Source organism: Lithobates pipiens, unplaced genomic scaffold, assembly GCF_037356315.1.
Source record: "Lithobates pipiens isolate NorthernLeopardFrog02 unplaced genomic scaffold, aLitPip1_a1.2 Scaffold_25, whole genome shotgun sequence".
In the NCBI taxonomy this organism is placed as follows: domain Eukaryota; kingdom Metazoa; phylum Chordata; class Amphibia; order Anura; family Ranidae; genus Lithobates; species Lithobates pipiens.
Window position 1 is genome coordinate 51,661,188 of NW_027507787.1, and position 26,442 is coordinate 51,687,629.

Consider the following 26,442-nt stretch of genomic DNA (forward strand, 5'->3'; position numbering starts at 1 on the left):
GGTTAAAAGCACCCCTGCCATGGCGCCTTGCAGGCGCTTCGGCGGCTCTGACTATTGATTTCTATGGGCAGGGGAGAGCTTTAGGAGCGGTGTAAAGCGCCTCAGGAGAGTGACAGGAGAGGCACTCTACAGGTACTTTGCAGGCGCTATTTTTAGCGCTATAGCATCTGTAAAGCACCTCAGTGTGAAAGTGGCCTAAATGGGACATAACATATGGACCTTTATTACTTGCCTAAAAAAACATGTTTATAACATTAACAGTGCTTGCACACACTGAAACTGAGTTGACATAAAGCATGATTAACCACTTTAAAAAACAGGCACTTTCACCCCCTTACAGGCCAAGCCAATTTTTTAGCTTTTATCGCTGTCATATTTGAATCACAATTGTGCGGTAATGCAACACTGTACCCAAATTACATTTTTATAAATTTGTTCACACAACTAGAGATTTCTTTTTGTGGTATTTAATCAGGACTGGTACTAGGCAAGCCGCCTAGGGCGTCCGGACAGTGGTGTTCCTACTCTCTTCTCTCTGCAGCAAGCAACTAAGTTTCAGCATCAGCAGGCAGCTGCCGCTTCATTCATACATAGTGTCAGAAGAGAAGCAGCGGAGGAGGCCTGTGTCTGTGTCCCAACTCCCGAATGAATAGTAGCAAGTAAACATGCATTGATGGGCGCTGGTAGGCTGCATTTGGTGGGCGCTGGTGAGACTGCATTTGGTGGGCGCTGGTGAGACTGCATTTGATGGGTGCTGGTGAGGCTGCATTTGATGGGCACTGGTAGGCAGCATTTTAGGGGGCACATCATTAAAAAGGTGGGATATACATGGGTAGGGCGAATGGGGGTGGAGTCAGGGGTGGAACCGGGGGGGGGCGGCAAAATGAGGTCTCGTCTAGGGTGTCAAAAATCCTTGCACCAGCCCTGTATTTAATCACCATTGTTTTTTTTTTTTTTTGCTAAATAAACAAAAAAATACTAAACATTTTGAAAAAAAAAAGCTTCTTCATATACCTGGTGTGGCGGTGATCTGGGACACTGACTGGTGACAGTATGTAAAAGAAAAAAAATATCATTGTTTAAAAATTACACACTATGATTATTTATCTATTCATTCAGTGTTTACTACTGTGCTGATCTGTGATTGGCCACAGCTAATCACATGGTGCACATGGGCTGTGATTTGCCCTGTCTGTACCATGTGATCACTGTGACCATTCACAGAGATCAACACAATAGTACACAATAGTGAGCGTGAATGGAAACCATCCATTGTGCCCAATTATCATTTGATCTGCTGTGACTGGTCACAGCAATTACAAGGTACCAGCAGAGGGCCAGTACACTGATCTGTCATCCGCTGTGTCATCCGTGTCTGGTGGACAGAGCAGGGGACAGATTGTTCTGCAGTGCAGCCTGTGGGGGCATGCCCAAGGTGCATTTTCTGTCTAAACATCTTCCTTCCCTGCTTCCTATCCCCATACTCAAAAAACCCTCACTAGACCCCACTTGTTTGAATAACCTAAGACCCATCTCCCTGCTCCCGTTTGCCTCCAAGCTCATCAAACGCCTTGTCCATGACCGAATGAGTCGCTACCTCACTGACAACAACCTTCTTGACCCCCTACAATCTGACTTCCGCCCACAACATTCTACTGAAACTGCCCTACCAAAACTGACCAATGACCTACTAACTGCTAAAACCAATGGGCACTACTCCATACTCATACTTTTAGACCTCTCTGCTGCCTTTGACACAGTTGACCACCTGCTCCTCCTCAGCAAATTACACTCCCTTGGCCTCCGTGATTCTGATTTATCCTGGTTCTCCTCCTACCTATCTCAGCGCACTTTCAGTGTCGCTTACAACTTCATCTCCTCCACTCCCTTTCTGCTGGGGTACACCAAGTGCTCCGTCCTTGGGCATCTCCTATTCTCACTCTATACCTCTTCCCTGGGCCGGCTGATAACCTCCCATGGCTTCCAATACCACCTCTATGCTGACGACCTCTCCAATCCTCAACTCTCCCCCTCAATCTCCCTACGGATCTCAAACTTACTGAATGACATAACGATATGGATGTCACACCACTTCCTCAAACTCAATCTTTCTAAAACTTTTTTATATTTCCTCCTTCACAGTCCCCCCCCCGTGACTTCACCATTAATATCAACAACACATCCATTGGCTTCTCCACACATGTCAGGGTCAATCACTGGCTAAATCCTGCCACCTTAACCTCCACAACATCTCCAGAATTCGACCCTTCCTGACTAATGACACCACAAAGCAACTTATTCACTCCTTGATTGTTTCCCGCCTTGACTACTGCAACTCTCTCCTTAAAGTGGTTGTAAACCCTTACAAACCACTTTGACCTACAGGTAAGCCTAGATTAAGGCTTACCTGTAGGTCCAAGCAATATCTCCTAAACCTATATGGTTTAGGAGATATTTGCCCGAAAACGGGCACCGCTGTCTACGGCGCATGTGCCGTAGACAGCGGCGCGCAGGCGCACTGAGCGCGGCAGTTCCAAGAATGGAACTGCCGCATTTGTTGACTCCCGTGCGCATGCGCGGGAGTGACGTCATCGCGGCTTCGCCGAATGACAGCTGCGGAGCTGCGAGACGCCACCAGCAAGATGGATGCGGCGGACTACAGGGGACAGCGGCGACTTCGCTGGCTCCTGTGTCAGGTAAGTGACACATAATGGGCTACTATGCGATGCATAGTAGTCCATTATGCTTTACCTTTGCAGGGAAAAAAAGAGGAAGTAAACTCATCAGGGTTTACTTCCTCTTTAATGGCCTACCCTTAAGCAGGCTATCCCCCCTTCAGTCTATTATGAATTCTGCTGCTAGACTAATACACCTCACTAACCAAACCATGACTGCTGCTCCTCTCTGCCAATCCCTTCACTTGCTCCCCTTACCCTACCGTGTAAAATTCAAAATGTTAACAATAACATACAAGGCCATTCACAACATCGCCCCCATCTACATCACCAACCTCATCTGCAGATATCGCCAAAATCGTCCCCTCCCAGGACCTCCTGCTCTCTAGCTCCCTTGTTACCTCCTCCCATGCTCGCCTTCAAGACTTCTCCAGAGCCTCTCCCATCCAGTGGAACTCCCTGCCCCAGTATATCCGATCATCAACACCTACCCTGTCCACCTTTAGGAGATCCCTGAAAACTCATTTATTCAGGGAAGCCTATCCCACACCCACCTAAATGTCCCTGAGCCACCCCCATCAAATAATTTTCTGCAGCTATTATATTTTGTACCACCCCCTCTCTTTAGAATGTAAGCTCTATGAGCAGGGCCCTCCTGTACCTTTAGTATTGAACTGTACTGTAATTGTGTTGTCCCCATTGTGATGTCCCCCCTATACATTGTAAAGCGCTGCATAAACTGTTGGCGCTATATAAATCGTGTATAATAATAATAATAATTTTGGGGAGGACGTCATATGATCTTGACTATGATGAAGCCACAATGGCGACTGTCCTGCTCACCCATCAATTCACAACATGAAAGGAGATTTTTCATATAAGTTTATTCTGGATTATCACATATAACTAGCGTTTGTTTTGCTATTGAGAAATATTTATACATGTGTGATCTTGTACTGTATCATTACAGAAAAAAATTATATTAAAAACACATGGCTACAAGTCCTAATAATTTTTTTAGAGACTTACAATTACAACTTACAGTAACAGAAACAGGTGCCAGTAAGGACTTGTTCACACTTGACTACATTTTTAACTCCTAACAAATGCTCCTATAGCATTAATGCACTTTAGTATGGGCATTAGACTGGCGTTAATGCACTTTAGTATAGGCTCTTGACTGGTGTTTTACAAGTGTTAATGATGCTTTAAAACTGCTCCACAAACACCTTTTTTTTAAAGGTAAGGGACATTACAGAAAATAAACAATTTGAGGTGTGACTTATCATGGTCAATGTTTCCTGTGCATACTCCATTAGCAGGGAAGGCAGCAGCATGGATTCCTTTACTAGGCTTTATTTCATGTTTGGCCTCCTGCAGATGATGCTCATATATTAGCAATTGGCTGAGCAGAGGAAGCCCTTGTACACACTGTCGGACATTCCGACGGAAAATGTCCGATCGGACCGTGTTGTCGGATAATCCGACCGTGTGTGGGCTTCATCGGACTGTTTCCGTCGGAATATCCAACCGACAAAGTTTTAGAGCTGGGCTATAACATTTTCCGACAACATGATCTGATCGGACAAAGTGCCACGCATGCTCAGATCAAATTATGAGACCAAAGCTATTGGCTACTAGCCTGAACGTAGTCCCGTCATAACAAAATAACGTCATCGTGTTACGAACGATCGGATATTCCGACAACTTTGTCTGTCTGTGTGTATGCAACACCAGTTTTGGACAAAATCCGACGGATTTTGTTGTCGGAATGTCCGGCCGTGTGTACAAGGGCGAAGAGAAGAATGGCATCCAGGAGCCATTGGGTACATCCAATTGTCTATCAGAGATATTGTAAAGGGCACTTTTATGCCCGGTATCATTTACACACCTACCCTTAGTAGCTGATGTCAGTCATATTCAAGAGCACAAACAGAAAGTGACTGCAGGAGTGACCGCAGGACACTCTATGCCAGGGATATGCAATTAGCGAACCTCCAGCTGTTGCAAAACTACAAGTCCCATCATACCTCTGCTTCTGTGTCTCATGCTTGTGGCTGTCAGAGTTTGCTATGCCTCATGGGATTTGTAGTTCTGCAACAGCTGGAGGTCTGCTAATTGCATATCCCTGCTCCATGCTCTCCTTCTCTATCATTATGGGAAATTGTGGGACAATATATTCCTCCTGCATGATTTTTTTTTTAATAATGATTAATGCGCCACAAATGCCTACCAGAGCATTTGCAGAATGTTACCATAGACTTGAAAGGGAGGCGTTTAAAGACTTCAAACACCTCCAGACTCAACATGAGGCTTCAATTTTGAAGTGTCGTCGCTAATGATGCAGGTTTTGATCGTGTGAATAGCACTGCGTCAATGCCAGTGTGAATTTAGCCTAAAGCCGCATACACACTTTCAGATTTTCCGATGGGAAATGTGTGAAGACAGGCTGTTGGCAGAAAATCGAACCGTTTGTATGCTCCATAGGACAATTGTTGTTTGATTTTCCGCGGACAAATGTTGGAAGGCAGGCTTTAAAATTTTCTGTGGACAAATATCTGTTGTCAGATTTTCCGAGCGTGTGTACACAAGCGTACAAATAGTAACCCAGACATCCCAACGCATGCATCCATGGAACCTGCCCAACCAGTCCACTGCTAGGGCTGCTGTTACCTGATCACCACTCACGCCTAACCCAAGCCAGCTGCTAAAAACTTTCTCAGGTACTGTAAAGGCTGTGCTCACTGCTTCTTTAAGGCATAGTCCAGTACCTCAGTTGTGTGGAACAAAAATGCACAAATTCTTGTCTTTTAAATTCTTTACTGCAGGCACTCTAAAATATTGGTACAGATTCTAGAAGCCCCAATTCCCAAATATTGGTATAGCTAATACATTTCCTGCACCATAAAGCTAATGAGGAGGGGGATAATGCAATGCTACAAGCTAAGAGTTGCTTACTACAGCTCGAGGCTCGTTCTTCTCTCCATAAAAGGTGTCTGCTCTCCCATAATGTCCTGGACTGATCTGAAGGCCTGTTAAAGGGAATCCCTACAAGGGGAAGGGTACCACTAACACCCTAGGTCTTACTGTCTGTCCTCCATCTTCAGTATACAATCTGCCGACATTTTAGCTCTAACTGCCCCCTCAGGGGCGATGCAGAATAGTCCACGTTGTAAATAAAAAAGGGTCTATATGCTAAAAACTAGTAGGGAGGCCTAGCCCTTTACATAATTACTCCTATTCAGTATGTCATAGCTAATTAAATCTAGATGGAGACTATAGAAACTTTTTATTACTCACCCCTGTATTGCTCCAATCTGAAGACAGGTTGCCTTTTGAAATACCTTCTACTTCTAAGTATAGAGGAACATGTGAACCCCACAAAGGAGTATGATTATGTGAGAGCAGGGAGGGTGTTTATAGTGTGGTATAATTTGCCACTTGCTTAGCAATTTGAATCTTACACAAGAATCTAGGGCTATTGATGGAACATGGCAGTGGGTAAGCACAGGAAAGAGAAGTACAACATTCTTTAAGTCCTTTTTGTGAAGTGAGCCAGTAGTAGAGGTAATTTTGTTCAGAAGCAGTAGGATAATTAAAATCTGGCAGCTCAAAGCGTTTGCCAATTCTAAAATGTCTTCCTTGTTTTTTCTTTTCATAATTATCAGGCAGAGAGAGCTTAAGTCCTCCGCCAAAGTCTCTATGTCTATGCTTTCAGATGGAGACAACCAATTGCCCTGAAAATGGCTAGCTACCATTCACCTGCAGTTCAGGCTAACAGTGCTGACATCCTTACGACAACTGCCTGCAGAGTGTGGATCTGGTCTGCGCACCTGACCAGTCTTTCCCCATCCATTGTCTTTGATGGGCAGACTATTCAAATAAGCAAGTACTAGTCTGTCATCGCATTATCACTTCATGTTCCAAGGGATCATCCCAGGGAATCATGAGACGTAGTTCTCTGAGATGCATGTACATCTGTCAATTGTAATGTGCGGTGCCTCGTAGTACCTGTGCCCAGCATTAGCAAGGAATTTGGCCATATGGCAAAATCACGTGCCCACAAGTATAAAAACTTGAGTTTTCTGGCAACTCATGAAGAGAGCAGATTGGATGTCCTATGAGCTTTACCCCAGAGTTCAGCATTAGGGGTGTATTTAAAAAAAAAAAATTACAAAGCGTTTCCTTCCGTGAAAATGCATATAAATTAGTTCTGTATGCATTTGGGGGGGCAGGCAGATAAATGTTATTATGTTATTTTCTGTGCTGGTCATATGTTTTTTTAGTTTTTTTTTATTGAAAATATTGAATTTCTTATGCTAGTTAGCACCATCTAATGGTCAAGTGCAGTATTTTCCATTTTAAATCAGTGAAAAACATTTGTCTAGCACAGTAAATAGCTTAATAACATTTTTTTTTTTTTTTTGTCTTATTAAAACACAGCAAATGTACAGTCACCTTAAACGGGTGAATTGCTAAGTGTCACAGTCATCTTCAAACCTCCACTATTTCTTTAGAATATCAGGCAGATGTAGAAATAATATTCACTGAATATAAGTGAAGATATAAGTCATGTTGTACTATAAGATCATTGCATTAAACCTTGCAAATAATGAATGTTTAAAAAGTTTTCTTTGATTTGTTGATAAGATATTACACAACCCAAAACATTAAAAATATGCTAAAAATTAAAGGTGGGTTAATGGAAAAAGGGTTGGTGTTACAGCTGGTTCCAGGGTGAAAAAGACAGACAAATATAAATAAGGTTAGGGAGGGACATTGAGAGGCATTTTCTAACGATTCCCACAGACTAGTGTGTTCAAAAACAATATTTGTATCACACCTGCCAATTTTTTTTCTGATATAGTCTTTTTTTTACTTATCCATTTTTATCTGTCTTCTCAGATGATATTCTATGCAAAGGAGAGGGGAATGATAGATTCAGCAGGCTTTCTAGTGGTATAAAAAGAAGATGACCCCGGCCACTGTAGTGTTGGGGAGAGTAATAACAAGGTAATATTTCTTTTCTCTTTAACACGTTGTTAAATAGACTTTTTCAGTGTCTTGACAGGGGTAGCATTACCTGCTAACTATACCATATAGGTTTGATAAATTCAGCAATGGAACTGATTACTTGTGGCTTTAGTCACCTAAGCTCCACACTGTCAAATTTTGACAGCTTTAACTCATAAAATAACTGATATTAACTGTTGTACCATATCGTCTATACTGTGCTTTCATGTGAAGTGGTCCTATGGTTGGCGCTTCAATATACCGATAGATGAACCCCTTTCACCGCTTAGTCCAGGCTGTGCCCTCCTCGATTTCTTGAACTCAGCCAGGTTTCAAGGCCCTGGAGTCTGATTTTGTTCCACTGCTGTCCACCATCCAAATAATGGGCCACACACCAAAGACATTCAACTCCAGTCAGGGTTTATTACAATGGCAGTAAACTGCTCAATCCAACCCAAAGCCATACCCCCAACATGTTTCACCCACAGCAGAGCTTCAACATGGGGATCTTCTGTGGGTGAAACATGTTGGAGGAATGGTTTTGGGTGGGAATGAGTGATGTGCTGTCATTGCAATAAACCTTGACTGGAGTTGAACATCTTCAATATACAGTTATGTCTGATTCTCTAGGCATGTGTTCCTCCAAAATGGCATATGTAATTCTAACATGTGTAGCCTGGGAATAAGAAAGTTCATCATTGTGTTTACTGGTATTATGCTTGATAAAGAGGCACTATCCAAAATAGAATTAGAAAAAAGTCACTATTGTTTCATTTTAGATTGGCATTAATATATCCTCATACATGTTTTCTCATTAAATAACTAAAATATTTGGTTATATAAAGGAATACAGCTAGTTTTCACATCTTCTTGCTGGAATAGTTATGGTTACCCCTTTATCATCACTCATGCATTAGGAAGGAGTTATTGGGCAGCATTGGTATTAGAATATAGGTCAGTGATGGCGAACCTTGGCACCCCAGATGTTTTGGAACTACATTTCCCATGGTGCTTCACTACACTGCAGAATGTATGAGCATCATGGGAAATGTAGTTCCAAAACATCTGGGGTGCCAAGGTTCGCCATCACTGGTATAGGTAGTGGAGAAAATAGGCACTGATTCACACTGTTCTATATCTTTTTTTTTTTCCTTCTCCCAAACTCGTTTCCTATACGATTTCCTACCTATATATATATATTCATTCTCAATTTTCCCCTTTTTGTTATGCCCATCTTTGTTGGATTACACAAACGTTGGTTGTATGATGTTCCACAAGAGCTGTGCATTGACTTACACTCAATGTGTCCATGGTTTGTGACTCAACTGTCTTCTTATTTATCCAATGCATACATGCTGTATTTGTCATATTGAGCAAGTATTTCACCATTGTCTATGTATAGTTCTTTGGGATGTCCTGTACAAATCAAAACCTTTCTAAATTGAAAACAAAATGATAAAAAAAGAAAGTGCTGCTCATTCAACACCTCACCCCCATCCCTAACACTTTTGACATTGTTTGTTAGCAGGCAGTGGTTCCTTTTTTTTTTTTTTTGACAGATACTTTCTCCAACTTATTCAATTCTCACCTAGGTGAGAATGAAGTGTATTTAAGCACGCCCCCACCCACAGCCTCCAGGGACCAGTTCTGAAGCGACACATGATCTACACAGTGGGAAACCGGCTGTGATTCCTCAGGAGGTCATAGTCGGCTACCATATCTAAAATGATAATGCTAGTTCCCACAGCAGTAAGACATCGCTGGACCCCAGGCACTGGTAAGTATCTGATTTTTAAAAGTCAGCAGCTGCAGTATTTGTAAATAAAAAGTTCCTCTTTAATTGAACACAATTAGCATGACATCATATACACAGAGAGTGAAGTATTTTTGTAATAAAGTTTGACTTTACTAAAATGATGACAGGTTTGTGTATGCATGATCCTAGTTTCAGTTTATGACTTTTTATATTAGCTTATTAGTTTACACAATTACTACCAGAGCAGAATATATGCAGAGACAAGTCTTGAAAGCCAGTAATGATATTCTTAGTAAGAGTCCACAGAGTCCACTGGATATGGAATATAATGTACCTTATATAGGTAAGGTTTGTGTGTGTGTGTGGGGGGGGTCCAATCACTCCCAGAGTATCCATCAGCAGTGCAGGCATGATCGCTAAAGAAAGTCCAGCCAACAGATACACATTCTGTGAATGAGTTTAAGAAGGTTGCCTTTGTGGAGTACCTATCCAAGGCTTATCATGTTTATGATGAACAAAACAAGCCTGGGAAAGGTACTCCGTTGGATTGGCCTATTTCCTATGTCTTGGAAGCAGGCAATATGAATGGAGTGCAGTGCTCTGCAGTGTGCAGCCAGGTTCGATTGGGGGGTAAAGAGGGACAATGCAGCTGGGCCTGGTAGGGTCAGACTGGAGGGAGGAAGCACTGCAGTGAGATGACAGGTTGTACTGGAGGCAGGTACTGGAAATTCTTCTCACAGATGTCTGTGTGGTCTCTTGACTAGATCTAAAACTTTTGTTTATTATTGGGTGCCATGATTGTGTTTTGCTGTTGCTAACATTACAGCTTGCATTGCTTAATTAAACAGTGTTTTACATGTGCTCTTATGTAGATTGATATTGTTCTATTCCTAGTGCATTATATGACTGGCATGGTTCTAGTAGGCTAATTTAACTGACCACAGCACTCTGTAGACTGGGCTGTATATGACATGTTCCTGTCCACTGAACTCTGTACACTGGGCTGTATATGACATGTTCCTGTTCACTGCACTCTACACACTGGGCTGTTTATGACATGTTCCTGACCATTGCACTCTGTACAAAGGGCTGAATATGGTATATTCGTGACTATCGGTATTTCAATATATACACTAAGCTGTATATGACATACTTCTGACTACTGCACTCTGTATGCTGACCTGTATATGACATACTTCTGACCATTGCACTCTGGACACTGGGCTATATATGACATACTTATGACTATTGCACTCTGTATGCTGGGCTGTATTGTATATGACTAAACCTAACCACTGTACTCCTGCACCCCTTATGCAATATATACTGTATATTGTACAACAGTTGTTGGTTACTCAGCAATCGGTATGTTAATGAACTTCTTCCAGAAGGTAGTGCAATGAAAAGTGTATGCACTGTATGTGTCTGTGAGAATCTCACTTGTCATTAAAGCATATCTTGTGGGTACAAGTACTATTGATATTTGTTACCATGTGCACAGTGAGTAGGCTAAAATTGTATACAGTATTGCAGTATGGACTGACCTAGAAGATAACTAAAAAATCTTGATGGAGGCAAAGGGCCTATTCACATGTATCCATTTTGATGCAGCAAAATGCAGTAAAGTAGTGTAGCAGAATCTCTAACCTCTTCCAGTCTAATGAGAACCTTTGAGGCCGCAGACCGCTGACATCCTTCAGTATGTAGTGGGTGCAAAGGTGGTAAAAGTCATTGGACACCAGACACTTCTTGGATGCAAAAGAGGTTTTATTTTTTTTTAACAGTCCTTTTATATTTTGCAAGGGAAAGAGGGTTGGAGGCAGGACACCCTTAAGTAGTTGCAATTTCAATAGGCAGAGCAAAGGCTTCAATAGGAGGACAGCCGTACAGCTAAAGGCCCCAGCAGGGTGCCACTTCTGCATGTGTAGGCTTGCTGTCCCCTATCTCTACAGTATTTAACAATTCCTAATTCAAACTTAACAGTTTTCTCAGCTTTACTACAACTTCTACTTGTAGTTCTTCAGCCTCTTGAGTTCCTAGTCTCTCACTGGACTCTCTGATTCACTGACTCTGAATCCCGTGACCTCCTCAAGGCTTTTGCAGTGGTATCTCCCTCAAGCGTCACCCACGCTTCCCTGCTGGGTCCCTAGCTTGGCACATTGGATACCTATCAAACTTCCCACCCGCTGAATGGCTCAGTCCCTGGTTTGACACACAAGGCTGCTCTGCAAGCGTCACCCCCGCTGGTTGGGTCCCTTCTTGATTATCGCCTGAAGATTCCCGCTTCTCCACCCATGCCCATTTGGTGAGAACACTGCTTCGGTATTTGCTTCAGTCACTCACTGTGGTCCCTGGTAAAGGTGGTTGGTCTCTTAGTGGTGACAGCTTCCCTCCTATCTCCGACCAAGACAGGTTCTCTGGCCGGCGGAACCAGCAGTTTTGGTTGGACTGCAAGCCGCAGTCCCAACCCTGCACTGACCTCTTACTTCTGGATAGGCCCTCACACAGCCTGGCAACCAGATGCCCCCGGGATAGCCCCAGTCTCTGGCCTAGCAGCCCAGGTCCGACGACACATGTCCACCATAATGGCAGTCCGGGTGCCACAGAACACAGATCACCTGACTCCACCTAAATATATAGGCTCTCCCAGCAGGCCAAGGGATTCAAGAAAATCCCTGCCCATTGGCTAGGATACTTCATATACCCATAACCTGACCTTGAGTTGTCCTTCTCATATCTAGTACCACCAAGTGCCTGGCCACCTAGTGGTAGAAGATAAAAGTCAAAAAAGGCCAAACTTAGGGAAAAATCAATGGATCGCTAACAATTTAACTATGGTAGCTATGCCTGACAAGGAAATTGGTGAGGAGCTCCCTGACTAAAACCCAGTGCGCTACAGTAGAAATCTATTTCATTTCCTTTGTGACTGGTTCAAACCTATGCCCTGCAGTTTTACATGAAAGGCAATGGGAAACTATATCAACCCATTCAAACCTACTTATCTGCTTTATTGTGCACTTTGTATACACACGGAACAGTGTGAATCCATATTTACCACTAAGCTCTGGAAACCATCTCAAAAGCAGGACGTAAGGTATGCTGAGAGCTATGAAAGAAGTGAATAAGCATAGGTCACACATGACAGGGTGATCGGGGAACCTGACAGGAGGGGGTTAACTAGTTTGAAATTGTGTGGAAAGTCGTGATGCTTACTTGATTGTGTTGAGCAGACAAGGTGATTGGGAGGAGCAAGGGAGGGTATTTTGATGGGGATTCATGACAAGTGTCCTCAATTGAACTGCACTCAATCTGACAAGTCTCCCCTCCGCCCCCTGCTACACGGATTCACAGCTGGGGACCCCCCCCCCTTCCCCCAGGGGCTGCCTCACAGCACTTTGTCTGGAGACTCCCAGTGTAATAGGACATCGCAGTTGGCTACTGCCTGAACGAAGCCGGATGGAATTGGCCAATAGAAGTAAGCTGTTTTTATGATCCATTCATGGGGACACCAGTGCTGAAATCTACTGGCGGGGTCACAGTGGTGAGAGCATTGGTTCTTTCTTTATACAAGAGCGTGTTTGATCTCTATAACCTGGGATCAACCCAGTCCAGTAAGAGGCTTGAATATCTGCGGGGAGAGCACTTTGAGCACGGCAGCACTGATTTGTCTGTGTCCAGCACTGAACACGTTTGATCACTTGGAATATTATCTATGTCGATTTGGACTGTGTTTTATACATATATGACCTTTTGTGTTATGTACTGTAATTGTAATTATAGGTATATTTCTTAAAGGGATAGGTGTATTTTTTTTGTACTCGATATTATTATATGTATATCACATTAAGAGGATATATGGAACTTATTTATTGCTTGTAAGGGTTGTTGTTAATTTTATTTAGCTGATCTTCACATATACTAATGAGGTTTATAGGACATGTGCACTTTTTTGTTTGTTTAAATAGATTTAGAGTCTAGTATTCAGGCTGTTTGCTGCAGCAGTCAGAAATGCTCTTCAAGCTTAGCTATCAGTAGTCATTGGATGATTTTCCTTCCCTCCTGCCCTTCTGCCCTAAATGTTCTTATTATAGGATTATGCATTTGTTTTGTGGTTGTTCAGCACTTTGTGGTCCGTTTCTTGGTAAAACAGTGGGGCCCATCATAGGTATGGTGTCCTCTAACTGGTCTCGTTTAGTTGAGAGTGACCCAGTAGTGGTACGTTTAGTAGGCGTCTGAGGTCAGCTAGTCCCCAAGGTGGTGTTTAGTGGCTGTGAACATCTTGTGGACACAAATGGTGCCACAGACACAACGTTTTTGTTAGATGGTGCCATCAAGGACCTGCAACCATTTTGACCTGCATTGTTATGATTTTGTTATTTAAAGTTTATGTTTAACCATTTCAGCCCTGGAAGATTTTACCCCCTTCCTGACCAGAGCACTTTTTGCGATTCAGCACTGCGTCACTGTATCTGATAATTGCGCGGTTGTGCAACGTTGCACTCCAACAAAATTTACGTCCTTTTTTTCTACAAATATAGCTTTTTTTTGGTGGTATTTGATCACATCTGCGTTTTTTATTTTCTGCGCTATAAACAAAAAAGTGCGACAATTTTGAAAAAGTATTTTTTACTTTTTGCTATAATAAATATCCCCAAAATTATATTAAAAAAAAAAATTTCCTCAGTTTAGGCCGATATGTATTCTACATATTTTTGGTAATAAAAATCGCAATAAGGGTATATTGATGGTTTGCGCAAAAGTTATAGCGTCTACAAAATAGGGGATAGTTTTCATATTTATTATTATTTTTTTTTTATTAGTAATGACGGCGATGTGCGATTTTTATCGGGACTGCGACATTATGGCGGAAACATCAGTCCTTTTTGACACTATTTATACAGTGATTAGTGCTATAAAAATGCATTGATTACTGTGTAAATGACGCCCGCAGTGAAGGGGTTAACCATTAGTGTGCGATGAAGGGGTTAAGTGTGTCCTAGGGAGTGATTTTAACTGTGGGGGGATTGGCTGCTAGTCACATGACAGCGATCACTGCTCTCATTGACAGAGAGCAGTGATCTCTGTCATGACACAAGGCAGAATGGGGAAGTGCCTTGTTTACATAGGCACTTCCCTATTCTGATACTTTGTGACACGATCGCCGGGAGATTGGCGGACATCGAGTCCACCAGTCCCGTGGGCACCATCATGCAGTATTCGCGCCTGCTATCACCGGCTCTTAAAGGGGACGTACAGGTACACCCATTTGCCCACCGCTGTCACTGTGCTGACGTATATCGGCATGTGGCGGTCGGCAACTGGTTAATAAAAGGCAGATTTGGACATTTTTAACTCCACTTCTGAGTAGATTAATTATTTTGGAGGAGTGGTTGGGTCCCCCACCGACGCTCCTGGCCCCTGGAGCCTCCTCTTCTTGGGTCCCCCACCGACGCTCCCGGCCCCTGCCGAGCTGCTTGTTCTGGGGGCACCCAAGCAGGCTCGCTTCCGAACAGCGGTCCTGTGTGTTTATTTGCTCCTGGCCCCTCCCTCTCCTAAATGGCCCACTGGCTCCTGCTGCTGCCTCAGACGTTGAGTAATGAGAGTCCCTGGAGAGCAGAGGCTCTCATGCTGATCGTTGAATTGAGATAGTGCTCTAGTAAGTAATAGGGCTGTACACAGAAGGTTTTTTTAACTTTATGCATAGAATTTATGATGGTGAAAAACCGTGAGCGTTTAGAACTACTTTAAACGTCAGTGCATAGATGTGAACAAGATCCATTGGAAAGAATAGGATTTCTACTTGATTTATGCAGCAAAATGCATACGTTTTGCTGCACAAAAACAGACAAGTGTGAATAAGTCATTTATAACACGCCATGCCTTCAAAGCAGATGTAAGTGGAGGCCTAGCAATGCACATACAAAGCACCACAGCAGCCAGGCACAGATGTGAATGGAGTCTAAAGCTGGCCATAGATTGATAGAATTTCAAACAAAAGTTTTTAGGAACATTCGTAAGAAAATTCTCAGAACATTTGTTTGTCATCAAAAGATTTTGTTTGCTTTTCATATTTGATTGTGGAATCCAGAATTTACTGAATGTAAAACACATACATTGTTAGAAATTCAATTGTATGAGAAAAATTTTCCATCTTGCTTCCATCTTCGGTCAAAAATAAACATTGATTTCACCCAGTAATATTTAGAAAAAGGAATAAACTTTCTTAGAACCTTCTTTTCCCAAGAATTTTCGATCAAAATTTTTACAATATATGGCCAGCTTAGGACACATTTGCTCTCTTGATGCAGTCTATGGATGGATATATCAGCTTTTCATAGATTTCACCTGTTCCTGTGTATTGATATATACTCGTCGTGTGTAATGCCATCTCAAGAAAATATTTCATACCTTTTTTCACTGCCACACTTTATGCTTCTCCACATTAAGGCCTTATTCACATGGACATACATAAGCGTGGTATATCGGTGCAAAGAACTATGTTTGGGTCATCTGTGCATCTACATGCAGGTAGCCCCATTCATGTCTGATCCCAATTTGACAGCCATGCAGGTGTGGGTGTGTGTCCCCAAACACAGATAGTATACATTTAAGGACATGCACCCATATCCACATGGCTACCAATAGATAAGAATGGGACTGCCTGCATGCAAATACATGAAACACCTGTGCATCCCAGGGGGGCAAACTGGGCCCTTTGCATGTAGGTCTGCTTAAGTATGCCTGTGCTGAATGAGGCCTTAGAGCCGGTTCACACTGCGGGCGATGCGAGGCGACACGACTCGCCTCGCCACGCTCTCGCAAGTCGCCCCCGTTCTGTACAATGGAACCGTTCTGAGAGGAGCGACTCGAGTCGCTCCGACTCAGAAAAAAGGTTCCTGTACTACTTCTGGGCGACTTGCATTGACTTCTATACAGAAGTCATCTGCAAGTTGCCGCTGAGGTCGCGGCAGGTCGCGGCGAGGCAAGTCGGTGTCGCCTCGCATCGCCTGCAGTGTGAACCGGCCCTTACTTTTCAGCTGACCTCTTAGCCCGTACCTGTATGAACTACTTTTGTTTTGTGCTTTCTCTACATTCCATGATTTGAAGATACAGTTCTTAGCCACTCTTTTTTTTTAATGCTCGAAATATTAGATTGACAGACTTGACCTGTGCCCAATAAATAAGTATGCCACATAAAATTTTGCATAATAGTTCTGTGCCTGTTCTTGGAATTACATTTTCATCACATTTTTAAGTGGTGATGAAATGGAATGGGCAAATCCTTTAATGGAACATTGTCAAATCCATACATTTTACAGTTTTCGCATTTAATATAAATCCTATTTTGTCTTAAACATGCCCAACTTTGTAGGCTGGAAATTTCTGTGGTTTCTTAAACATATGTGTAAACACTGTGAGGTTGATTTACTAAAAGAATAGAAGCTGTTTACTTAGCAAAAATAATACTCATCTTGCAAATTAAGGTTGTTATCTAAGGTGAAAAACAAAAAGGAGAGTGTCCAATGTGTAATATCTTTAAAACAATTTATTAAAATATAAAAGCCAAAAAAAACATACTCACCAAAGCCAAAGAGTGCAGAGATCTGAAACCAAAAAAGGGTGTGAGTGCTTTGTGTGGCCTGGACCTCACTTGATAACAGACAGACACGCTAATGCGTTTTGAGGTCAAAACTCTTCTTTAGAGCTTAAACCTCCTGTCATTCTACCCCTTAGTTAAATAGGCCAATGGGCAAATATAATCCAGTTGTAAACCAATCCTCCCCATTGCTAAGGTATATTTTCTTTTGATTAGCCTCCTTGTTCATTGAGGCTCTTGTCAGGTAGTTTGCCTTAGAAATGTCGGGAAGCAGGATATGAGGGTTTCTGCAACAAGCTGACCAAATTTCTAAATGGTCAATGAGCGTATCTGAATGTACAAGTTAGTTCTCAGATGAAAAAGGGTGTATATGCTCACAAGCTTAAATGAGAAAAAAAATGTTTTAACATAATAGACCAAAAGATTCAGTTTGTAGATATAACCTTCTTTGTGAAATGTAGACTTCCTAACTGGCCATATATAAAGCACATATTGAAACAGTTCCCTGCCTTCCCCGCATTTGTCCAGTTTTCTGTTTTTGTTATGCATGAAATTTTGGTTTTGCAATGCTTGGCTTGAATAAAGTAATACATTTGGGGAAGGAATGATTTGGAGAAGCTTACCAAAGTGAAGTTCTTTTTAAGTAGCTGCTCTGAGTATTTGTGTTTCAAAAGTATGTTAATGCTAAATAATGATAAACACTGCAGATATAGGAGGTCCTACTACCATACCATAATAGTTTACAGATTTTTATCTTTCTTATTTTCTGTACCCCATATGAAGAAAACTGGTAACAATTGGAAAGGAAAAAAAGATCTATTGTATTATTTATAGGAGAGGATAGAACATCTGATTACTTAGAAGTTGAATGTGGTCAAGTCATTGGACTATGAAGTATAATCACTCTCACGTGAGCCTCATGACACTATGAAGCAAGAATAGCTTACCTAAGACCTAAAGTTAGACATTTGTGCTTTTTCATCTGAGAACATTCCAAACCTACGAAGAGCCCTGTTTTTATGTCACCTTACATGGCCACGTCTACACTTCTTCAGGAGTAATACGAAGCTTAATACATTGGTGTATATGCCATGGTAGTAGTAGGGTCTTAATTGGTGATGTAGAATTAATTATCTCAGAGAGAGGTGAATATACAAAAATAATATCTGACATATACTGTAGCATGTGATAGCCTGAACCTACTCAATATGATGGACAACATCAAAGCACAATATTTGCACAATTGTAAATGTGTTCGTGCCTTGTCTCTCCATATCAGGATACCAGCAAAAAAATTGAATTTAAGTTGACTACTGAGAAAGGTAATAAGATGTTCTGTAGGTCTAGTGTGCCAGGGTCATCTTCTCTTTCTCTACATCCTCCTTGTGGATGGAATTATTTCATGTTTTTAACTTAACACATTTAACTAATCTGACATTTAGTATGAGTTTTCTTCAAAAAGTTTCCGCACCTTTTGTAAACTCTATTAAATATAAAAAAAATGTAAAGACCACTTGTATATATCTATAAGCCCAGCAAAAGTATTTTTTAATTTAAAAAAAATGCTGTTTGTTTCAAAAAGGTTTTATATAGGTGCTAAAGCTGTTGCTTTCAGTGCACTTTCACTAATATGGATGAAATTCATATACGCTGCTACCATGGGTTCAAAGTGAATCCTGCAGAGTCAAGATTCACAGTCCCAGGCAAATGTATGTACAGATTTTCCTAGGATCATTTTAAATAACAGTATTCTGCATGACATTTGACCTATCCTGTTTCCCCAAAAATAAGACCTATCGTGATTGTTGGTGATGGCTGTGATATAAGCCCTACCCCCAAAATAAGCTCTAAAGTTCGCGCAGGTCTTATTTTCAGGTGGGTCAGGACAGAGTAACCATAGGGGTTGATTTACTAAAGGCAAATTCACTTTGCACTACAAGTGTACTTGGAAGTGCAGTCGCTTTTGATCTGAGGAGAAGATCTGAAATGAGGGGTCAGCTCTGCTGATTTTATCATCCAATCAGGTAAAGCAAAAATGCTGTATTTTATTTTCCTTGCATGTCCCCCTCAGATCTACAGCAACTGCACTTCCAAATGCACTTGCATTGCGCTTCATTGCTGTGTAAGTGTATGTGGCGAACAAAGCTTCTATATACCTTTTCTGCAGATCTCTTCAGGCCTGTCACGTGACTCCTGGCCACTCTTTGATCCATAGGCTTCAGCGGGAGGAGCCGAGGTCTCTCGCTGACGTCAGCGTGACCGCTGTGCTGGCCACTCAGCTCCTCCCGCTGTAGCCCTTAGATGGGTCAGAGAGTGGCTGCTCTGAAGAGATCTGCAAAAATGTTATTTAGAAGCTTTGTTTTTGATATAAACATACACTGGGTGTTATACCTGGGTACAAGAGTTTTTTAAAGTTTTGATGCTTACTAATAGCGGCAGGAGGAGAGGGGAGGGGTGGCTCTCACACACATACAGAGCTGACAGGCAGGAAGGGAGGGGGAGAGAGCAGGGCTGCAGATAAAGGATGATGGAGGCACGTAAACTGACCATGATGTCAGGGCTCAGCAGCCATGATTATCGTGGTCAGTGTACAGGAATTTCAAGTGTTATGGGGGGGCAAATTACACAGCACAAGCACTGTGCTGTATAAAAGGCTTGAGCCCTGGTTTACATTGATGCGATTTGGCATGTGATTTGACATGCCAAATCGGTGTCTATTGCCTGCAATGGATTAGTCCGAATTGCTGCGATGACAATTTTGTGGCTCCGCATCGATTCCCAAAAGTAGTTTCTGTATTACTTTTCGCGATTTCAATAGACATCTATGCAGGAAACTGCACAGATGTCTCTGAAATCATCTGGGTTTAAAAGAGTGGGTTCCTTTTTTCTTTTTTCTTTTAGGTTAACAAACACTTTAACCTTGCTCAATAAAATTGTCCTGCTACTGGACAATTTTACACTACTATATAATCTGCTGTCTCCTAATTCTTGTAATAAAACATCAGCCTGTACTCCTAGTCTTTGATACCTTTGTGTTTGTTATCCTGATGCTGGCCAATTTTACACTGCTAACATACTTTATAGTATATTAATTCTTGAAGTAAACCTCTGCCTGTGTGCTTTGTCTCTAGTAAATGTGGGCTTAGCATTGCTATTTAAAATTGTCCTGATGCTGAACAATTTTACACCAATATACGATTTGCAGTCTTTTATTACTTATAGTAAAACACCTGCATGTACCCTTTTTCTCTAGTTTTCACATTTTGGCCAGTTCTTCCTCATTAAATTTGCCCTCCTTTTAGCCAAGTTTACATTGCTATATCATCTGCAGTCTCTGTTCATGTTCATCCGATCTGCTCTGCAAACGGAAAGAAAAATATGATTTTCCTCCGTCTGCAGAATCGGACAATTGCAGAGGCGGACGATATCAGGTGTCTGCAGATGTTCATCCGCAGACACCCGCTATCCCATAGGAATGCATGTATGTCCGTATTTCATCCGCAAACGGATGGATGAAATACGGACATACGGTTCGCATGTGTGAAAGGGGCCTTAATGGGAGCTTGATATAAATTGGCCAGTGGCAGACAGCTTTCCATCAGTGAGAATAGAAACAGTCGTGGTGAATTACTGGCCAATTTCTCTTTGCCAGACAAAGCTGGTCTATTACCAATTGATTAAAAAGTATGTGCCGCTGCTAAAACTAATTGAAAAGGATCTTTTTTTTCAAACTCAGATTAATCAGATTGGGGTGTTGCTGTTGTATGTAATTCAAGCTAGTAAAAGAAAAAAAAATCAATTGCATAGCTAAACATACAATGCCAGTATAAGCTATCCCTTAGGCCGCGTACACACGCGGGGACTGTTCGCTCAACTTTGTTCGTCAAACAGTTTCAGCGGACAGTCCGCTCAAAATTAGCATGGACGGACTTGGCCACACACGACGAACGAACAGTCCGCTGAAACCGTGCGCGATGACGTGAACGGCACGTACGACGGGACTAGAAAACGACGTCCTATACACTGCAATGCAACCTTCGGCGTGTAAATTCTTTCTGAGCATGCGCGAGACTTAGTTTGACGAACAAGCCTACACACGGGCGGACTGTCCGCTCAAACCAAGTTTCAGCGGACAGTTTTACGGAATTTCCGAAAAACTTTGTTCGTCAGACTGTCCGCTGAAACTGTCCGCTGAAGCCCACACACGAGCGGACTGTCCGCCGAAACACTGTTCAGCGGACAAAGTTGAGCGAACAGTCCCCGCGTGTGTATGCGGCCTTAGGGTGATCTTGAAATGTTCTGTACAGCTTTAAGGCATCCCCAAGCATGTTAAAGGGATTTGTGTTTTTTTATTGTTCCCTTTGACACTTCATACTCAACCCCCTTCTCCACTGTACTGTATTTTTTTGTTAAATGCCTGTGTTGGTACATGTCCCCAGTTTACATTGGTACATGTGCCCAGTTTACCATGCCTTCTATGACAGTAGTTTTAATTTTTACCCTAAACATGTCCAGAATGAACACCAAGATTGCCCTGGTCAACTTCAAAGTGGTTTACCTCTATGTTTGTGTTTGACGAACTTTGAACAAGATTCACCAACCCTTGACGAATCAAATGTGGGCAGATTACTATTCATTAAAGCAGCAAAGTTGTAATAATGGCCAATAATACTGTAGCCCACAGCAGGGATAATGTCCAACCTGAGTGGTCAGTGAGAGATGGTTTCTATTTATTTACTTCCAGTTATTGTACTTTGCACATCACTCTTTGAATCAATCAACTTGTTAAACCAATACAGTCAGAAATACACACGGTCCTTCCAAATGGTTCTAGAAGAAACATCTCAGACAGATGCTTGTTTTACAGCATGCAAAAGAAAGCCTAAATACTAAATGCAGAGCAAGCCTTGGATGCATTCTGTTTTTAGCTAAACACAGCTATTTTACTTCAGGCAAATTTTAATGCACACCATCTGAAAGTAGTGAATGTGTGATGTAAGAGTGCATTTTGTGCTTCAAGGAGTTTATATTTCTTTGTAATGTGCCAAATATAAGCTTTTTACAGGTGCCTTATTATCATGGTGTGTGAGACAAGTTGACATTGCAGGATTCAGAGAATTTTATTGATAATATTAGTGCACATGCTTCATTTTTCCACTTTTAATGTTGTTGTTTTTATATTGCAAACATGCTCTTATGAATACCAGCATGCCAAAAAGTAATATTTACCAATGATCCTTAACCTAACCTAAACCTAACCCCAAAAAACACTTAACCTGAACTTAACCTATAATCTTAACCCCTAAAAATGAATGAAACCTCTGTACTAAAGTGAACCTGAGATTATAGAATTTGTGAGCTGACATTTTTGGTTTGGTTTTGAAAAGTGGAATCTCTGAGGTCTGTCTAATTCTAATCAAAACTGAAACTTTGTGAGCGATAAACATCTAAATTCCTCTCCTACTGTACATGTCTAATCAAAGTCTTTGATACCTAGGCACATACTTTTTTGTGCTGATTTTGTAAGGGTCGATAAGTCTAGGTTAAATTGTATGTATTATCCAGAACTTTTTCTTTTGGTTTTGGATACAGTTGGCGTGTGTTAAAACCTCTGTCAGTGTATGGCCAGCTTAACACCTGACAAGTGCACACCGTATGCTCGGCTGTACAATACATACCCCTGACTCATGTACACTAGATCACTGTTGCCCCTCATGTGGGTCACATGCAGCCTGTGTCTCCATCAGATTTACCCTTTATTTCTGTTCTGTGAACAACTGAACATATTTGAGTTTCCTTAATTTCAGTCCCAATGACAATAGTCCTCCGGACATGTAAATCTCCCTAGCTGAGACACAGGCAGCAATAACATCTGTTTGATAAGTAAAAAAAAAAATACCTGACAGAAATCTAATGAGATGATAACGTCCTGTGTTATTTACTGATTGTTAATAATTAGCATTGCTCCCAGTTCTCTCTTTGGAATACAAAACATCTACCCCATGTGATATTCTGTGTTCCATCCATAGGGTGACAATACTGCTCCTAGATACAGTATGTTGAGTAAACATTATCACCCTAGGACAGGATATATGTTACTGATTGGCTCACCAGGTGAAAATCTAGTAGAAAAAAAGACTAAATAAAGAACACAAATGCAGCCATCACATCTAGTAAATGACATGCTGCAATAAAGTACATTTTTGTTCATGCGTTTAAATATTCTTTAACGTGGAACTGAAGTTTCACTGTACAAAACAGCGAGCAGGCAGGCTTTAATTGTAGAACAGACATGTCTCTTTGAAATGCCCCAACCTGCCTGCTGACTGCTCGCTATCTTCATCGGCACTGTAAACCGTTCTGCACATGCGTAGCTCAGCTTACAGTGCTGGACTGATCTCTAAGCCCTTGTACACGCGGTCGGACATTCTAACGGAAAATGTCCGATCGGACCGTGTTGTTGGATAATCCGACCATGTGTGGGCTACATCGGACTGTTTCCGTCGGAATATCCAACCGACAATGTTTTAGAGCTGGGCTATAAAATTTTCCGACAACATGATCCGATCGGACTTTGTCCGATCATTTGTAGAGAATTCCAATTGGACAAAGTGCCACGCATGCTCAGGTCAAATTCCTAGACCAAAGCTATTGGCTACTAGCCTGAACGTAGTCCCGTCGTAACGAAATAACGTCATCACGTTACGAACGATCGGATTTTCCGACAACTTTGTCCGGCCGTGGGTATGCAACACCAGTTTCAGATGAAATCCGTCGGACAAAATCTGACGGATTTTGTTGTCGGAATACCCAATCGTGTGTACAAGGGCTAAGAGTCAGTATGACTAGTTTCTGCGCATGCCCAGGAGTGACGTCATTCCTCACTGCCAATAAAGAGGCCAGAAGACCAGGACACACTAAAAAGATGCCGGCGAAGGAATGTTGGACAGGTAAGTATTCAGCTTTTAGTTCCTCCTCAGTTAATAGTTTAGAAAACTGTGTAGTTTTGGGTAATCTTTAATGCATTTGTTTGTTTGCATGTTTTTCTTGTGGTACACTATTGCGCTATTCATCCCTAATGCCACCCCAATTCACCTTGCATAATAACGTGTGATGGCTTGTGGTGGGTCACTTCAGATCTCTAGGTGATGCTGGCTATAGATAGATCCCCGCAGAGCAAGTCAAATTGTTATCCATGTATGGCTATTCCCAATCAAAAGAAGTTGATCCAACAAGGAATGCTGGAAAACTTTTTGCCAGCCATCAGCTGCTCATCAGTGTATTCTGCCAGCAAAGGAGTCCTGCTGTCAGAATACAATGGCATAGTAGGGAGGATTCCAGCAACCACCTCTCTTGTGTGGTTGGAAGAATCTGTTAAAAAAAAAATAGTCATTTAATAGCAGCCTTGAAGTTGAGCTCCACACCACCAAAAAAAATGAGCTCTGCTTGTTTGCACCCCCCTCCACTGACACATTTGCCACTTTTTTCGGGGGGGGAGGGGAAGAGGTTACCTGGTTTTGACAGGAACCCACTCCCTGCACAGTATGACTCGCACATGTGCAGTAGGAAACTGGCTGTTAAGCCTGAAGGATTCAATGCCGGTTTCCCTTACCTAAGATGCCCGGAGCCGACATCGCTGGATCCCTGAACAGGAAAGTGCTATTATATTAAACGTCAGGAGCTACATGTATTTGTAGCTGCTGACTTTTTAATTTAGATTAGTCAATTTTCTTTCCTTAGACTATGGGTAGAAGGAAAGAAAATTACTTGATTACCCCACCAACACAGTCAATGTTGATGGGGAAATCCCTCCTGAGGCGCTATTGTATTATGAAGGCAAATAGCGAGGGGAGCCTTCCCTGCCAACAGAACACAATAATTACTTTTGCTGGCTATAACAAGCGGCACTAAACATTTTGGAAAAACCCAACAGGCTGGTTGTGTACAAAAGTCTCTGCTGAACCGAATTTCAATCCATGTATTGCCAGTTTTAGTCTTGTGCTTAAAATAAAATCCAACTCCCCTAATCCCTGGTTTCAAAGTGAATGACTGGTCATGAATGATAGGTATGGTGGTTGTTGCCTGAAATTGGTTACATCAGGCAACATCCTTTATATGTCAATTGTTCATTAATGTGTACCTGCCAGTGGACACAGTAGCAGACATCTCCAAGCACCTGCACAGTTTCATTTTGTTGGCTAAATTACTGTGGAACCCTGATATCTTGGGGTTTTAGTTATGAAAATATTATTCCGATAGAGTTCACTATTGGGGCATAGCTGTAGAACAGCCACTCTCAATCACGGTTCAATGGAACCCTGAGGTTCCTCCCGGTGTTGCTGGGGAGCAAGGAGCAATTTCTGCTTCTCAGATAAGTAATCGTTGAAGCCAATGATCTTATTAGTTATCTGTAAGAGGGTAGTCTTCCCACTGATCACACATGTAAGGAGCATTCTTCCCTCTGACCACCACTCTAATGTACCATGAGCTGTAGCTATAGAAACTCTTAGCAGGTGTTCTCTGAGACAAATAGGTTATTTTAAGAGTCCTCCATGTTAAAAAGGTTAAGATTGGTTGCTGTAGAGGGCTGTTGTCCAGAGCAATCATGATGTGCTGTTGGGGTACTATTTTATTCAGCTGCTAGACTACTGGCAGTAATATTAACAGAGGTTTTCTTCAAGCATGTCCTGGCCAAACATCCTAAGTGATAACTGGGTAGTGTAGAATAGAGATTAAGAAACAAGTGGTAACAAGTTGTTAATTGTAATGCAAAGCCATTTTCCAATCAATTGAGGATTATTGTCTCTTTCCAGCAAAAATGTACTATTGCTTCATGCCTTATTTAACAACTATCATGCCAAAAAAATGTAATGCAACAAAAGCTCTGGCTTCTATTTAAATGTGCCAGACCATAGGTGTTGAAAAGATTCTTAACTGAATCTGTATTATAAAATGACTTGATCTGCCTGTACATATAATGCTACATGACTAGGGTATTAAATATGTCTTGTCCTAAACTGCTCTAACCATGACCTCTCCCCCTCCAATATAATACCCACACAGCAACAGATTGGAGTTAATGGCCATAGCAGCCTTTTATTAAACAAATATAAACAACATATAACTGATAAATAACATAATAAAATAAGCACACAGTGCATAAACGAATGGAGCCCCAAGTTCCTATTAGGCGTTAAACAAAGACAGCACCTGCGTAGGACAAAGCGACCCATACCAAACAACATTTCCTACACCGATATATCAACAAATGCAGGGCGGGAGGGTGGGATGTTTTCCCCACTCGGCTGACCTCCAATTGAAAACCCCCCAACCCAGCTACCAGACAAAGCCCCCACAGCTCCACCAATCCCTGACCCAATCAAATAAACTTTTTCTCCTGA

At 41.9% G+C, this 26,442-nt stretch overlaps 1 protein-coding gene across 3 annotated transcripts in view; it reads left to right on the forward strand.

Annotated features, from left to right (window-relative positions):
- Positions 1 to 26,442, forward strand: part of ADAMTS14 (ADAM metallopeptidase with thrombospondin type 1 motif 14) — a 308,575-nt gene that overhangs the window by 22,496 nt on the left and 259,637 nt on the right. The window contains exon 2 of one of the 3 annotated variants that reach the window (XM_077454436.1): positions 7,581 to 7,688. The exons of the other annotated variants lie outside the window; for them this stretch is intronic. The gene's annotated coding sequence lies outside the window, so the exon portion shown is untranslated. The remainder of the gene's footprint in view (positions 1 to 7,580; positions 7,689 to 26,442) is intronic. 3 annotated transcript variants of the gene reach the window in all.